Here is a 17049-nt window from a genome sequence, read left to right as displayed (position 1 = left end):
GCTCAGGCTTTTCTGCAAGACCCTTCTCCCACCCAGCTCCCCATCTCCAAGTCTAAGCCTTCCTCTAAGCCTAGGACTCACACAGCCAGAAGCTACCTCCCTGGACATGACCCAGCCTCCCAGCATCTTTATCTGCTGTCCTTCCTAAGGATTCCCTTCTATCAGCCAACCAAACCTTGTTTCCCAAAGGGGCTGCTGCTGCAGACACATTGCCCTGCAGAGGGGAGGGGGCTGTTAGGGGTAAATCAAGTAGAGAATCCAGATTCTACAGCCCCCTGGGAGAGTAACAAAGCACCACGAATATTGAAGGCTCTAGAGGTTCCTGCATAAAGAAACACCCTTAACCCCATTTGAGTCTATATTTCTCTTTGACCACAGAAACACCTATTCCCATAATATGTCCCAGTAGCCCCCAGGTGTAGTGTGCGGTATGTCATAGATCTCCCTTTTGAAAGAGCCACCTGAGGGTCTGTAGTGAAGAAGAGCCCCCCCTCCCCTGGCAGGTCCCTGAAGGGGTGGGAGTGAATCCATGCCCCGTGTGTGATCAGCTTTTTCCCTGATACCAAGCCCTGCACCCATGCAGTGAGCAGCTTGGGGGATGAGGTAGAAAGAAGGCATGGGCTCCCCCTCTGCCTTTTAAGCCCACTCCAAACTACCTTGTCACATGCCCCCTCCCTTCTCTACAATCAGAAGGACACTGAACTTTGCCAAAAGGCAGCCAGTTTTTAACAACCCTGTGAAACCTACCAGATGAGGTGTGGGAGGAAAAGTGGGCTCTGGGGCCAGACAGACCAGATCCTGCTCTTCTCACTTGGACAAATCACTTCACCCTGAGCCTCAGTTTCCAGGTCTGTAAAAGAACCACTGTTACACCAGCTGCACCAGGTCAGCACAAGGCACGAGGCCTTCCAAGATACTCTAAGGTAAGCACGCACCCCAAGGTGGCACAGGGTGGTGGGGGGCTAAAATGTCTGGTGGTGGATTTCCCCTTGCTGACAAACAGGGTGTACATTTGTGTCTTCAACATTCCCCTTAGAGTCTCGCTTAAATTGGTAGCAAATGTGGTGGCTCCTTGGCAACCTTCTGGGGAGCTCCTTCTATTTGCCAGGCCAGCTGGGATGGAAGGGATCACAGTTGCTGTGGGAGCATGTGCAAGCCCTGGCCAAGGGGACATGGCCCTGGGATGGAGAGCTGGAGAACATGCTGGTCCTATGGTTCCAGCTTCACAGGCCTCTCCCTCTGCTTAGATGCAGTGTCCTCCAGGTAGAACTTTCTCACATAAGCCCAGAGGTCTGTCTGACTGGCTCGGGGAGAGGATGGAGCTGTAGGAAACAGCGTCTGGACAGCTGTTTCTGGTGTGGAATTCCAGAGGGCCATACATCACGGAACCAGAAGAAGGATGGTCTCTGACAAAGGCCACGGAAGATACACAGGGAGTCAAAGCCAGTGTTCCCGGCGCCCAGGTCTGGATCTCCCTGGGCACAGAGAGGGAGGGGACATGGAAAGGAGTGATACCAAGGGAGTCATCACTGGGTCCCAGAGAGATGAGCCCTGCACACCCCCATCCCCCAACCAGGAAGGCAGTAAACTTCCCAGACAGATTCACGGAATCAAAGAAGATGAAAGTCTGGGCCCCATGGCCTGGAAAGAGTTGGAGAGGAGGGAAGGTTCTGAAAAATAAGTGGCTGTAGAATATGTCTAGGCATATGGGGCCTTAGGCAGCGTCACAGGTTTTCGTGCCCCGATGGGGAGCAGAGCAGAAGCACATTGGTTCTATGAGTCCCTGAGTCTGGCAAGGAAGGGGCAGAGGACACTGCAGGCTGCAGGTGGCTTACAGACGGTGCAGCCGCATATCAGCACTACCTGCAGGGAACACACCTGAGGCCCCATTGCCTGAAGGTCACATCCAGCCAGGTGTCCCACCCACCCCACCACCTGCATAAGCTTCTAGAAGTCACACATGTCAAGGAAGGAAAGGGCCACAAATGCACACAGAACCCTGTGTGTATCTGCTTGGTGGAATGGGAACTAGACACAGAAATTGAATTGTTACAGGAAATTTGAGGAAATTCCACTTCTGGCATACCTGAGCATTTGACATTTCCAGCCACTGAACCTCATCCACGTCAAAACAATGCCCCCATGACCGTCAAAGACATGCAGACGCAGAAGGGGATGTGCTGGGGACTAGCTGGGAGCACAGGGCACTCTCTCCATCACCATCTACCTCCTGGGGTCCTTCAGGACCTCACACTGCAACCTCACCCCACCTTCTGACTGCCTGAGCCTGGGGCTCTGTCCCCATTGGGTCACAGGTCCTTGATGCTATGGATGAAACAAGATGCTATGTAATGTTAAGTACTCAGGGCTGTGCCTGGTATAGGTTAAGCGGCCCTCAGACGGTCATACCTATTGTTCTCATGATCACAGAAAATACCCCATGCCTCTCTGTCTTTTTGGCATTTTGCTCACCTCTCTCCCTCTCTCCCCAAAAAGACCACCACCAGTGAGTTCTATTTGTGTTTGTCATTTCTCCAGTCCCCCGGCTGGCATTTTTCACTGAAGCCAAGTCATGGCTATCACAGCCCCCAGGCACACGGTCATCACAGCGCCTGTCAGTAGGGAGAGAGGGGGAACCTCAGCGGATATGGGAGTGAGCACCAGTTGGCCCATTCAGGGACAGGACCAGGCCACCCTGCTCCCTCACTGTTTCCTGTTGGAGGACAGGGCCTGGAAGGACCCCCAGTTGGAAGGGCACTCACACTGGTTATACAGATGGAAAGGCATCCAGGAGGAGGCAGGGCGTGCCCCTGGCCACACTTGGAGCAAAAGCAGACCCCAGGCTGGAACCAGAGCTGCTGGCCCAGCCACCTTTCCACCTTCTGCCTCCACCCCCACTCCACTCATGGCCTTGGAGGGAAGGACTGCTGACTCCTCACGTCTAATGATGGTATCGCTCACTTCCTTGGATCAAATCCCAAAGGGGTGGTCTTGGGAAGTCAGGAGGTAGCAAAGCAGCCAGATAATCCCCCTGCCTGCTCTCCAGACAATGGAACTGAGCTAATGGGTCCAGCTCTGCCTCCTTCCCCACGGCCTGCATAGCAATGGCCGAGACCCTATGGCTGCCTGACAGCTTATAGGACCTGGAGGCCTCAGGAGGCCTCATCAGTTGGGCAGGTGGGGGGACACTGTCCCCACCTGGTCTGCAGGTCCTGTCATGGAAACTCTACCTGGGAATGATGTCATCTCTTTTCCTTAACACTGCCTATGGGCCTGCCCTACACCAGGCACAGGGTAGGGGGTTAACAAGGAAGAAGAGGAGGGGGCCTTGCTCAGGGAACCCCCATTGGGAACCCCCATTTCTAAAGATGGCTTCACCTTGGCCATCCCCTTTTTCCTTCTTCTCTTTGCATTCACAACCTGCCCCCACACAGGTCCTAACTACCCACCTGCCTCAACGGTCTGCAGCCATCTGTACACTCTGGCCACCGTTCTTGTGCCTGCAGGTAAGAGCCCACCCAGCCTCCTTATGACTCATCCTATCCCACACGCATCTGCCTTTGCCAGGTGATTGGATGTCTGACACCCAGGAGATGTCTCCCCAATCACAGGCACCCAAGGACCCCTAGCCACCAACCTTTGTAGTGGTGATGGAGCCCAGATCAACTTACGGGGCCCGAGGGGGCACATTCTCCTCCAACCCTCTGCTCTACTCCCCACCCCCAATGCATATTACTCATTTGGTCTTAGCACACCAAGTTCATGGCTCTGGCCTTTCCCTCCTCCCTCTAACAGTTTTGCAGCCTGTTACAGATCATATTCAGGCCTTCTGTGAGCCTGAGGAGGCAGGAAGAGGTAGGATACAAAAGAGTAACTACAGGGCAGCAAGGCAGTGTCTTACAGGTGATAGGTAGACCATGGACTGCAGATACCAGCCTGAGGTTAGAAAAGGCAGTGATGCTCAGTGGACCACCAACAACAATGAGAAGGAGCCAAGTACCACAAAACTCAACAACCTGGTGATCTCTCACAATTCAATACTGAGAGAGAAATGAACTGAGGGCACTGGTCTTGCCCCTGTGGTGTGTGGTTAGAGCTGGAACGATCCCATGCTTCCCTGCCTGGCTTCCTCCTAGACATTGATGTTGAGAAAGTTTTGGACTTGCTATCCATCTGGCTTGGTGTTACATCGCAGTCCTACAACCCTGAAGAAGTTACCCTACCCCTTTGAGTTTCTGTTTCTCCATCTCTAAGATGACGATAATAACACTAACCACTTCACAGAGTGGTTGTGAGGACTGAAAAAGATTAACAGCTATACGATCCTGTTTGGGTTCCATGATTAAATATGCACATCCATAGTCACAGGAAATGGTCTAGAAGAACATATACCACTGCATGAACAGGGGTTGTCTTTGAGAGGGTGAGATTTCTGAGGGCTATTTTTGTTTTTGTTTTTTTAGCATATATTCCCTGTATATATTTTTAAAATAATAAGCATAAACTGCTTTCATAATGAGAAAAACATAAAATAAATACATTTTTTTGTGGGGGGATGAGTAAGTGAAAGCTCACTGGCTTGTAGCAGGTTACCTGCCTCCAGGAAGGCTGCGGGCTCACCGTCCTGTCTTTGAGCATCCTTAGCACCTCTCCTGGCGGCTGGTACCTAGTAGGCACTCATAAGTCATCTGGTCCAACTCCCTCATTTAGAACATGAGGAGCCTGAGGCCCAAGGAAGGCAAAGACTTGCCCAAAGCAAATGTTCTTGCAGGAAGAGATGACTGGGACAGAGGCAGGTGCAGAGGGAGGGCCACATGAGGACACAGGGAGAAGCCACCCCATGCAAGCCAAGGAGAGAGGCTTCAGAAGGAGCCCACCCTGCCCATACCTCTATCTCAGACTTCCAGCCTCTAGAACCAGGAGAAAATTAATTTATGGTATTGAAGCCACCCAGTCAATGGTATGCGTTATGGCTACTCCAGCAATTAATGAAAGATTAAAGTCCACTGTCCCTGACCCAGGGACACACCATGACATCACCATAACGCTGATGGGCATTTTTCCCTTCATAGGCCCCTTCCTCCATATATACATAGTTAATATTAATATATTAATAACAGATATTGACATTATATATTATTATTTTACAATTTCATCAGTATAAAAATATCATATATCAATATGATACACTGGAAACTTTTCTTCAACCTAAAAGTTTTCCTTTACTTATTTTAAAAGAAATGTAAGCATTTTTGTGGGAGCCTGAGAGTACCATGGGCCACACTGTGCCTGTTGAAGGACCCCTGGGTCCTGCTCAGCCCTCTCTGAAGCGCCCAGTGCTACATCCACACCACCGGATAGGCTGAGCCAGCTCAGGCAGCCGGAAAGAGCGAGAGCTGAGCTCTGGTGCGGAGGTGTCTGGCCCAGGGTGGGCGGCCGGAGCTGGCCCAACACCTCAGCTGAGCAAATAGAATGAGTCCACCTCCCAGGCAGGCTGCCCGCCTCCTGGATCCTCACAAGCAACCAGACCCACAACTAGAGAAGCAGGCTTTGTGTGGCTCCTGGACGCATGGCTAACAGTCTCAAGGGCTTTTTCTCCTGGGTCACAGCTGGCAAAACCGACAGGGAGAAGGAACCACTGCCTCTCCTCTCACCGGGCCGCCCCTGAACTCCCCACCCTGACCCAGCCCCTCCCGCTCTACTCCAGTTCTCTCACAAGCCTCCAGGGATCCCAGAGCAGGACCTGCAAAATGCTCAGCTGGACGACATCAGTGATTTTTGACTTTTTTTCCTGCCACAAAGCCTTTTCTCCCAATGAATTCCTACAGGGGAAGCCAGTGGCTAAAAAGAGTAAATAGAGATCAGTTCTGGTTGAATTGGGGGTACACTCCCTAAGGGGCTCCCTCAGAACTCCAAAGGTCTTAGGGACACTTTTAGAAAACCACCATGCCGAATAACCTCTGGGTCCCAGAGTGGGGAAGGAATGGCCTAAGTCCCACACCTAGTGGTCAGCAGAGTTCTCTTACTCCTGGCCCAGGGAGACTGAGTCTGGGGCAGGAGTGGGAACAGGAGGCCAGAGCGAGTTGATAGGCGTGTGACCCAGAGGGTTGGGCAGGGGGCACTAGAGCCAGGGGAGGACCTCGTTCTGGGGAGTCCAGAGGGTCTGACCCTCTGTGCACAGGGATCACAAGCACAGAGGTCATGGACATAGCAGTCCCTGGCATAACAGTCATGGGCACAGGAGTCACTGACACAGTGGTCATGGTCATAGCATTAATGCACACAGAGGTAATGGACACCACAATCATGGACAGAGCAATCGTAGACACTGTCATGGCCACTGAAGTCAAGGGCACAGGGGTCATGGGACAGCAGCTATGGACACAGTGGTCTTGGGCCAGAGGTCACAGACACAGAGGTCATGCACACAGAAGTCACACACACAGGTCATGGACACAGACGTCGTGCCCACAGCAGTCACAGACGCAGGTCACGGACACAGAGGTTATGCCCACAGCAGTCACAGACTCAGGTCACGGATACAAAGGTCGTGCACATAGCAGTCATGGACACAAAGGCCATGCACACAGAAGTCACACACACAGGTCAGGGCCACAGCGGTCTAGCACACAGCAGTCGTGCACAGCCCACACGGCAGTTCTGCTGAATCCATTAGCAGGCTGGCGGCAAGTCCCCACCCCTCCTTGGGAGCTTTCTGGCAAGCTAATCCCTGCATAGCTGGGACATTAAATCACTGCCTCTTCGGCCTGTGGGCTGCCCAGGTACATCTGGCTTCATTTAGTCTCCCCTATTGAACAGAAACACATGTGGGTCCTGGCGCGCCTCTGAGGTGGGAGTCTGTGTAAGAGCTTCCGGGGTGGGCGGGGTGGAGGGGATAGGAGGCGGGACTTAAGCCATTCCTTTCAAAGTGTGTTTTTTGGCACACAAGTGTCCTGCAAGATGTTAATTAGGTACTATGGAAAAAAAGGTTTCCTCGGTCAAGTAAATCTGGCAAACACTGCATTGAGCACAAGTAAGCGGAGGATTGTGGGATTTCTCAGGCTTTGATAGGCGACCCTGAGTGGAGGACAGAAAGTACAGTGTTTTCCAAGCATCTTCTTCTGGAGAATCAAGGATGCTTTTGGCTGCAGGTGATAGGAAATCCAGTTCTAAACTGGTTAAACTCTCTGGGAAGGTGCTCGCTTAGGCAACAGGAACACCAGAGGTGGACACCAAACAATGTCACCAAAGCCAGAGCCCTTCCCTCTTTCCCCTCCGCCATGCTCAGAGCGTTCTCCTTGGGGGTAGTTACTCTCAGGGGACCTGGTGGCATCTGTAATTCCAGAACTCCCACTATGTGGACACTAAAACCACCAGCAGTACAGGGAGATGCCTTCTTCCCAGAGGTGTTTAGAGTGAGGTCAGCCTTTCCCACAAACCTCCCAAGACTCTTCTCATTCCATTGGCCAGAGTCATGACACATGCTCCAGCCAAAACTAAGACTGGTGGCTTGAGACTCATGGTTCCCAAACTGTGGGCTGAGGCACCCCGGATCACCACAAAAAAAATTTAGGGGTGCTACAGGATATTGAAATTTTTCAAGGGAACCACAGAAACACCGGCTACGCATGAGCTACTTACTATTTTACGTGACTTCATAGTTTCCACAATAGATCACACTGCATTCCTTTGATGGTATTAGAGCCTTGAGAAGCGGTTTTTGGTGGTTGCTGCTGTGATGATAATCAAGCCCTGAATGGAAAGCAATGTGGAATGGAAAATGAAGGTGGTGCTTGTCCAACCCAAATCCAAAGTCTGACAAGTTGTGCACTGCCCAGCAGGTGCACCCTTCCCATTGTACATAATTGTAGTTCTTTAAAAATAAACTGAAATGATTACTTTTTCTTTCCTTTCATGTATATTGTTTCTACAGTTTGGTTGATAAGTTATTCCAGCATAAATATTTATTAAGTTGTTTCAGCCCAGCTAAGCAGAGTGTTAAGTATTTATTTTAGTTTAGGGACACTGTGGGGGGAAAAGAAATCACTGAGACAAAGGGCCGGTGAACAAAGCTTAGGAACTTACAGCTTAGATGTTTCATGGTTTACTCCTTGTGACAGGAGCTGGGGCTTAAACCAACCCCACCTGAAGCCCATGAAAGGTACAGGTCTGAGCAAACCCTCATGAAGAAAGGAGGAGGGGTATATGCTGGAAGGCAACCACCAGTGGCTGCTAAACTAGGGCATTGTTCCTGCCCTGCACAGGGAACTGGTGTTCAGTGGTGTGCACTTTCAGAACAGCTACTCCAAGCAAGCAGCTCTGTTCTATGTTTCTCTCTTCCCTCTTCATTATCACCTCCTAGAACATGGTAACCTCTCCACCCCCAGCATGCCTGTGGGATGTGAGAGCTCTAGGGGTAGCTGATTGCAGCCATTCTTACCCCCTATCCTTCGGCCTCACCAGCTCTGCTCTATCCTACTTCCTCCTCTCCTCTGCACCCCCGACATGCTCAGACACCAGCTCCCATCTTCCCACCAGGCCTGGACGGGCACCTATGAGCTGAGAGAGGCCGCACCCCAGCCTGTGCTGCCCAGACTCCTGCCTGGGCTTGAGCTGTTTGGGGCACACATGGGGGCTCCCTTCAGCCTCTTGTGTCAGATCTGGCCTGAGCACTTTTGAGCAGCTACTGGCCGGGCATGGCTCAGCCCTCACGCCTGCCCCCACTACTTCTCCCCTGCACCCCGCCACCACTCCCACTGCACACCAGCTGCTGGCCTCGTTCCTGCCCCAGGATCTTGGCACTTGCAACTTCCACAACTGGGATGCACTATACACGCCTGCCTCCCTCTCATCCCGAAACAGTTCCTAGCCCATCCCACGCAACTCACTGGTGTTCACATTGTTCTGTTCTATGGTGACCTCACCATGAAGGGATCCTGTTTATTCCTTTTTTGCTGGTCTTTTGGCTGCTTGCTCCACTAGAAAGGGATGTGAGGATGGAGCCTCGGTCTAGATCACATCTGTTCCCCTTGTTGGAGCAGCACCTGGCTGAGACGATACCCTTTCCAATCCCTGTTCCATGAATGGCCGATCCCCTCATCACCCCAATGAGGTTAGAGTCATGCCCCCATTTCACAGATGAGGCAGGTCAGGCCCAGGAAGTAAAGACATGTGAGCCATACCAGAGCCTAGACCGGGCACAGCTGGGTCTCCTCCTCCTCTCCCATGTAATCCAGGATCCCCCTCACCACTGTCCAGCTCCCTCTGGTCCCTTTTATAGGGAAATGCAGAGGACAGGCCAAAGGGGCAGAACACTCTGGACTCCTGTAGCTGTCCCCAGGCCAGGTGCCCTCACAGGTGGAAGCCAGGAAACAGGCAGGTCAGGCGTGACTCAGCCACCTCATTTCTGTGGCCTTGAGCAGACACATACCACCCCTCCCCCACACTCTGGGTCTCAGTTTCCTCATCTTACAATAAGGGTGCTAGCTTGACCTACTGCATCACAGGCTTCCCCTCCTGTCACCAGAACCCCAAGTCCAAGAGGATACAGTGGGCTGGCAGCAGAAGGAAAGCGAGGAATCCGCCCCCACCAGCCCCCCAATATTCCGCTGTCCTTTTCTTTCTCAGGCCCTTCCCTCACTGTGCCAGGGGTCCAAGACCCAGCCGTGCTTTGTTCCCACACACTCAACTATAGCTCCTTGAGGACAAGGTCATAAGGGACCAGCCCCATTTACCAACAAGGGCCTCAAAGCCCAGGGGGATCCAGTTTTCCTCAAGTCACATGGCAGTAGGTGGCAGAGATGGAGTGTGAACACAAATCCTCAAGCTCTGACAGCCTCCGCCTGTGGCTGCTACCAACCCTTGGGCATCCCGCATCCCGCGAGCCACGCTGTCCTCTTTGAGCTTCTCTGGATGCCAAACTGCCTGACGTAGGGACCATTTTCTCAGTGGGTGGTAAGTATCAGACAGAAATGTTTCCCAGCAAGTTATTTCTAGAGCTGCTTGCAAAGGCAGAGCTCTGAGGCGTTTTCTCAAAAAAAAAAAAAAAAAAAAAAGTACCTCCACGAGGGGCTATGATGAAAGAGGATGTGGTGCTCACCGGGCAGCATTCCTCACTTGAATGCAGGGGGGACAGCCGGCCCCTCCCACAGGTGTCTCTACCGGTCCCCAGACCGCTAGGCCATATTGATATAATTTGTGAAACACTGCTGGCAATTCCCATGGCCCCAGCCTCTGCTTTGCTGAGTGATCTGATAGCTGAGCTGTGTCTGCTTTTTCTCTCCTCCTCATACATGCTTTGCCGGGCGGCAGGGCCTTCAGGGGCAGCTGTAAGCTGATTTCCATATCTGCTTTAGACCCTGGCCAGGTGGACAAAGGCCCAGTGTTTCCCCGGCCCAGGGAAGTCCTGGTGGTCTTGCTGCGTTTTCTGTGTTCTCAACAAGGACACCCCACAATGGACACAGCACTGAGTCATGTCAGCTATGGGCCCGTCCCCAGCCTGACGAACCAGCCGGTCACCACAGAGGTTCTCAGGGAAGGAACCAGGGCTAGAGGCCAGAGCCTGGGTTTCTAAAGCTGGCCTGACGACCAAGTGCTGTGAGACTTATACAAGTTACCTGAACTCTCTGAGTCTCCAAGATCATTTCCCAGTTCTACTGGAGAGGAAATAAATGTGCCTTCCTACTTTAAAATATGGTCACTTCACAGGAATCTGGGAATGCGGAAGTGAGGTCAGGGAATGACACTGAAGGTGTGTTTCCTCCTGGACTGGGCGGGTCCGGGCCACGGCTGGACTTCAGCTCGGGTTTCCCACCAAGAAGGAAGCCTTTGTCATGTGCTAGCCCTGGAAGAGCAGCCAGAGACAGGTACACGTACACATTCCCCACCCCGCCCCCATCCAACAAGGGCCATGAGGGAGGAAGGCGACAGGACCAGGGCAGGAAGAATCCCTAGGACCCCAGCCCTGTCTCCAAACATCTAGCAGCCTACCCCCAAGCACAGGGACCCACAGGACAGAAATGAGCTAAATGTGCAGAAGCCAAAAGGAGGCAGATGCTCTGCTCCACAGAAGGAAGAGCTTTTTAGTATCTGAGCAGTGCAGAGGAGGGGAAGCAGACTTGGGGTCTGTGGCCCACGCCACCCTATCCCTCACACCATCAGCTGGACCTGCTGGTGCACACACGAGGTCCACGGCAAATGGGCTGCCACATGAAAGCAGAAGTCCCCGTAGTTGGCGCTGCTGCTGCCATAGAACACTGCAGAGCAGAACAAGTCACCTTTAACTTTCTTCCTGAGACCAGCTAGTCTGCATGTCCCTGGGGCCCAGGCTGACAGTGCTGCACCTCTTCTCCAAACTGTTAGTGACAGTGCTCAGGCCAGGGCCAGCGAGCCACGGGAATTATACACACACCCCCACCCCAAATCTTGGGAGTCTTTTCCAGGCCTCAGAAGACGTTCAGCAAGTATATTGTATGCTGCCACTTGGGTTATAGATGGCTGTTTTTGTCAGGAGTGGAGAGACCCTGTCCCTGTCCTGGGGAAGCCTCCCTGGTGGTGGCATGGACAGTTACAGGTGGGACTGGGTCTCCATCCCACTGGGGCAGAGAAGCTGAGCAAGTAGGTCAGAGACAGCAATGTGCAGCCCCAGCTCAGTGAACCCTTGGATGCTGTGTGAGGGGGCGGGAACAGGTTCCACATCCCCCAGCTGATAAGTAGAGAAACCAGCCACCCCAGGATTTGCATTCTGCCTCTGCCAGTCAGCCATCTGAGGTTTACCCAGCCTGACCTCCACCTCAGCCTATCTGTAATATAAATATGCAAAACCCCACGCAGATGAACTGGAGGCTTAAGGGAAGGTCTAGTCATGCCGAAGACCAGCTGAGAACCCAGTATGCAGTCAGTAGGTGCACAATAAACGTTGCGCAGCCTCGCACACTCCCCACCACCTGTCCAATGACAGAGAACTCGCTCCATTTACAACGCCGCCCTTCCAAACTGTTACCCGATTCTGACGGACAGTGACATCATCTGAGCACAGAAACAGGCTTCTCTTTTCCATCTCTGGCACAACATAGGCTCCTTAAGGACAGTCTTCCCCCTCTACCCACAGCAACCTTGTGTGAAGGTGCCAAGACGAAGTGGGGCTTGGCTGTCCCTGTGTCAGCACCCCCACCTCTGCCCCAGGCTACACACCCCTGGATCCTACCCTCCCCCTTCAGAGTATGTGGTTTCTAGGACCTACCCCAGCCTGAGGACCTTCACTGGGACGAGTCACCCCCTCCACCCTGCCCGCCCATCCAGCGTGAGTGAGGATCTCAGCCCTGACCTCCCCTCCTCTGCTGCCCCGACTCCACGCACCGCCCGCCTGAGGCTGAAGGGGGGCAGGAGCGCCCTGAGCAGAATAGGGGTCACTGTCCCCAGGGGAAGCTGGGGCCTCCACTGCAGCCCCAAATGCCAGGAAGATGGACTCGCCATGCGCTCTGAGAGCCTGCACACGCTCCCTGTGTCTCGAGCCAGGGCCCCAATTCTCCACACAGCCATCTTCCTGAGAAGCCAGATGCTCCGCTGCCTGCCTGCGCTTCATCAGAATTCAGCAAAAGGGACATAAATAAATAAAGGAAACTCTGCTTAGCTCTTTCCTCCTAACGATCGCCAATACGCAGACGCTTAAAGAGACAACATTTTTCCAAAGGAACAAAGGGTGAAAAGCATCCAGACCAGGGAAGAATTTACTGTGAGATATTATTGTTAATTGCATTTTTTTAAAGCTAAGCCAAAGCAAGGGCCTGAGTGTGTGTGTGTGAGAGAGAGGGGGGACATCATTGAGACTTCCATCAGACCCAGGAGGCCTCCTACACTTCAACTTTTGTTTATGTGTTTGTTTTTGTCAACATGTTAGCGTCTGAAATCTGTAACGCGCTCGCTTGCAGCTAAAAAAAATTCCCCTGTCGGGGGGGCAATGTTTGAAAACACCATCTTTTTAATTTCTTTCAGCTGGGCCTTTATCACTGGATCTTTGGTTAATACGAATTCTTTATTCATGATCTTTCCCCCTCCCCATCTCTGTGCAGCTAATCAGCCTGCTGGACATATGGAACTGTTCATGCTCAAAGCAGTTAGCAACGCCCCAGGCCAGACTACTTCAGACAAATGTGTCACTCACCTTTTGGGCAGAGCCCCCAGACCTTGTCTGTTAGGCCTTCTAGGGCAGAACCCTCATGGCACCAAAGATGACTGTCTGACAATATTGTGTGGGGCCAGGAAAATGTTTTCCCAGGGGGCACAGGGCAGGGAGTCTGGTGGCTGGCAGGCTGCTTCTGGCTCCCCACTGCATGCTGTGTGACCGCAGCAATCCTCTTTCCCTCTCTGGCCTCTCTCTGTAGTGGTCAAGGGCAGGGTTGGACTAGAAGCAGGGAACAACACATGGACAGGAGAAGACAGCCCAGGACCTCTTTGTAGGGACACCTCTGGTGACCCAGGACCATCCCTTTGCTGGCTCTTGTGTGATGACAGCCAGTGGTTCACTCAGGCTGACCTCTCCACTGGGGTGAAAGGGAAATGGAAGTTCGGTGAGAGCAAGTCTGACGCATCAAACACCCAGACTTTTTTCCATAGGTTTTGGAAGCATGCATCCTTTCCATCAAGTGGCATTGGGTCAGGGGTTGGCGTGAAACAGGCAGTCTGCCCTCCGAGGAGGTAGAGGGCCCTCAGCTCTCATTGCCCCCTTCTCACCCTTGTGGTGCTAATGCAGCAACAGAGGCCCAGAGAGAGTCTGCCACCCACTTGCCCAGGCCACAGGATTGCCAGATAAAACACGGGGTGCCCAGTTAAGTCGATTTCAGGTAAGGAACTAATAATGTTTAGTATAAAGATATCCCAAATACTACATGGGACAAACTTATCCTAAATGATTTTCACTATTTATCTGACACATAAATTTACTGGGGAGTCCTGTTTTTATTTTTGCTAAATCTGGTAACCAACCACACCAGGACCCAACGTGTGTAGGCACCAGATCCAGGTCCAGAACTCAGGCCCCAACTCCAGCTCTCACTTCTATCCCCAACAATGCCCGCCCACCACCCTCCCTTCCTGTAGCCTCTGCCCCCAAAACTCTGCAGGGGGCAGGTCGCTACAGTGATGCTTGGGAGGAATTTTCCCCATCCTCCCAGTAGTCAGTTCTTAAAACTGGAGCCAGAAGTGGGTTCTGAACAAATCCAGTGGCTCTTTATTCATCTTGGTGGCCCTGCCAAAGCCTAGAATAGGTTCTAACATGCTACATGCATCAAGAAAAGGTTATGGAATGAACAAATGAATGAGAGAATGAACAAATAGATGGGCTGAGTTGCAGTCCCTCTGACTGGCTCTTGGGACTGGAATTTACGGTGCCATGGAGGATGCTCACATGAGTGGAATTTTCCCACTAGGCACAGCATCAGGCTCCCTCCATCCTGTGACCCTCCCGCCTCCCCGGCTTCAGGACCTGGGCAGCACAGACGCCAGTTCTCTTCAGTTAGAGTCTGATCACAGGGCGGGAGGTGGGGGCGGCTCTGCCACAGGACAGTTCTGTGCCTAAGCCCCTGCCCACCACTCCCAGTGCCTCTCTGTATGGGCCCAAAGCTCCTTTGCAGAGTCCACTGAGCCACTGAAGCAGAGAAGGGTGGAGGGGGAGAAGGTTGGGAGTGAGCACTGGACCGTGTCCTAAAGTGCCAGCCAGATGGCCATCTGTGCAGCTTGGCCTCCCCAGGCCTGCAGGGGAAGGAAGTATGAAACCAGAGCCAGACGAGGGTGGGGATCCGGCCAAGTGCCTCTCTGCAGGCTCTTCCAAGCACATGCCACTTTCTCACCCAGCAGACGTGCACATACACGTGTGCATACACTCGCATCACACACTCCACTCCTGGTTACCTAGCTGGTTGAAGGATGAGTCTGGGGGAGGGCTGATGCTCTGCCTGACCCACCCAAGATCTCAGTCCACCCTGCTGAAGCACCAGGGATACTAGGAGAACTTTCCAAAGCATGTACTGAGCCTTGAGGACTGCTCATCATGGCCGGAGATGGTCCAAAATGGGAGAACAGGCCCCGCAGAGGATGGTATCATGCAATAGCCCAAAACTCAGGAGTGGGAAAACCTGATTCTCTCTGAAATCAACTCAACTCACCAGAGGAGGCCCCAAGCCCTTTCTCTTTCAGGCCTCAGTTGTAGCATCTGTAAAACAGGGACACCTCCAGCCCTCTCCTGGCCACTTCATTTGAAAGGAGAGTTCCTGCTAGACTAGAAAGACCTGGTGACTCACAATCTCTGCTTTCTGCCTGTGCTGGTTCTTGCCCGAGGCAGCCTGAGGAGAGATGCTACCTTTTCCAAGACTGAAAGGAGGCTTTTGTATTTCTATAGGGTATGCTATGTCTCTATACAGCCCAGGGTCTAGTGTAGATAGTCAGGGTCAGAAGGGCTCAGATATTGAAGTTGCTATAGGCTGGTCTCATATTGTCACGCCAGCCTGTCACCTCCCTCCTTCTGCTCACTGGACCTCTATTAATGTAGCCCCTGATTCTCGCAGAACTTATTGTCAGCTCCAACCCTATGCCTGTTTCGTATGCTCTGCCGCTAACATTCCAGCCCTGGCCTGGGTGGGCCTGAGGCCCACAGTGCCCTGTTCCCAGGCCTGCACAAATCCTCTCTGGGGGCACTTCAGTAGGTCTGGCTGAACCATGTTCCTGAGCCAGGAGGGGATTAGAGGCCCCCACTGAGCCAGAGCTGGGGATTTGGCACCGAAAACCCCTCCCTTTCAGCTGGGCAGAAAGGAGAGGGAGCAGAGCCAACAGCCCGGGGCTTCCTGAAGAAACTTTGCACCAGAAGCCTCCTATTTCCTGAGCTTCTGCTGATGGGGCTCACTTCCCTCAGCCCTCAGTTGCCCAGATCCTGAAACAGGCTACTTACAACCAGGCCCTGCAGGGGCGGGGGGCCAGGCTGGGATGACAGGAACATGGCTCCCTGCTCAGGTCGCCCCTCTTACCTCACCCCCTACCCAGGTTGCTCAGTGGCCCCTGAGGGCCCCTTCCTTTCTTGATGGCTTGGTTTGTTCAGCTGTAAACAGAGCTGGGAAACAGAGCTGTCCAGGAAAATTCTGGAACTGAAGAGGTCTTAGAGAAGCAGATCCTACATGGGGTGGGGGGTATTGGGTGCCACCATCTCTCCTTTCACTTCTCCCCTTCAAGCTGATCCCACACACAGCCTGGCCTTCACTGCCCCAAGGTGAACTCTGGGCTCTCCTAAACCCTGCCTACAGGCCCAAAGGACAGAGGAAGCAGCCTGAAAGGGCCCCCATGGGCCAAGGCTGGGACACTGTGAGCAATAAAAGAATATCAAATTATAACTCATTCATCAAATGAATATCCACAAAGCCCACACAGTTAGAAATAAATAACTGAATAAATAAAGGGGGGCAGCTCTTTCTTATGGAAGAATTCTAATTAATAAATGTAGAGAGGATGAGAGAAATTTAAATATTCGCCATTATAACACCACGGTAATAATTATTACAGACAAGATGTTAAAATTAATGGGTGAAAATCTGAGGAGAAATAGAATATCTGAATCGTTTCAGAGGAGCTCCTCCAAGATATTTATCAACACCAAGGGAGAAAGCACATAGAGTAATCTGCAGTGGAGAAATTCAGCAAACCCCACCATCACCAGGTGATCAAGGTCAACAGCAGACCTATCAATATCACGTGGCCCCTGTTACAATGCTCTAAGAAGGGTACATCACGTATACGGTACTCTAGTTCCTGAAATACAACCTCAATCTAAGCATGAAGGGGAAGATCAGACAAATGCAAATTGAGGGGCATCCTACAAAATAACTGCTCAGTACCCTTATACAAGGTCAAGGTCATGAATAGCAATGGCACACTGAGGCACTGCCACAGATTGGAAAGAACTAAGGAGACATGACAACTAAATACAACATGGGGTCCTGGACTGATCCTGGACCAGTCCAGGAAAGGATCTTTAATGAAAAAAAAAGGGAAATGGGAAAGGACATT

The 17049-nt window shown here is 52.3% G+C and overlaps 1 long non-coding RNA gene across 2 annotated transcripts in view; it reads right to left on the bottom strand.

Annotated features, from left to right (window-relative positions):
• The window catches only part of LOC102163764, a 525917-nt gene that overhangs the window by 233348 nt on the left and 275520 nt on the right, over window positions 1-17049 (bottom strand). For both annotated transcript variants that reach the window (XR_002338695.1, XR_002338696.1), the window contains exon 5: window positions 7642-7752. This is a non-coding gene — a long non-coding RNA (uncharacterized LOC102163764). The remainder of the gene's footprint in view (window positions 1-7641; window positions 7753-17049) is intronic.

Source organism: Sus scrofa, chromosome 14 (assembly GCF_000003025.6).
Source record: "Sus scrofa isolate TJ Tabasco breed Duroc chromosome 14, Sscrofa11.1, whole genome shotgun sequence".
NCBI lineage: Eukaryota > Metazoa > Chordata > Mammalia > Artiodactyla > Suidae > Sus > Sus scrofa.
This window is presented reverse-complemented; position numbering and strand designations above follow the sequence as displayed.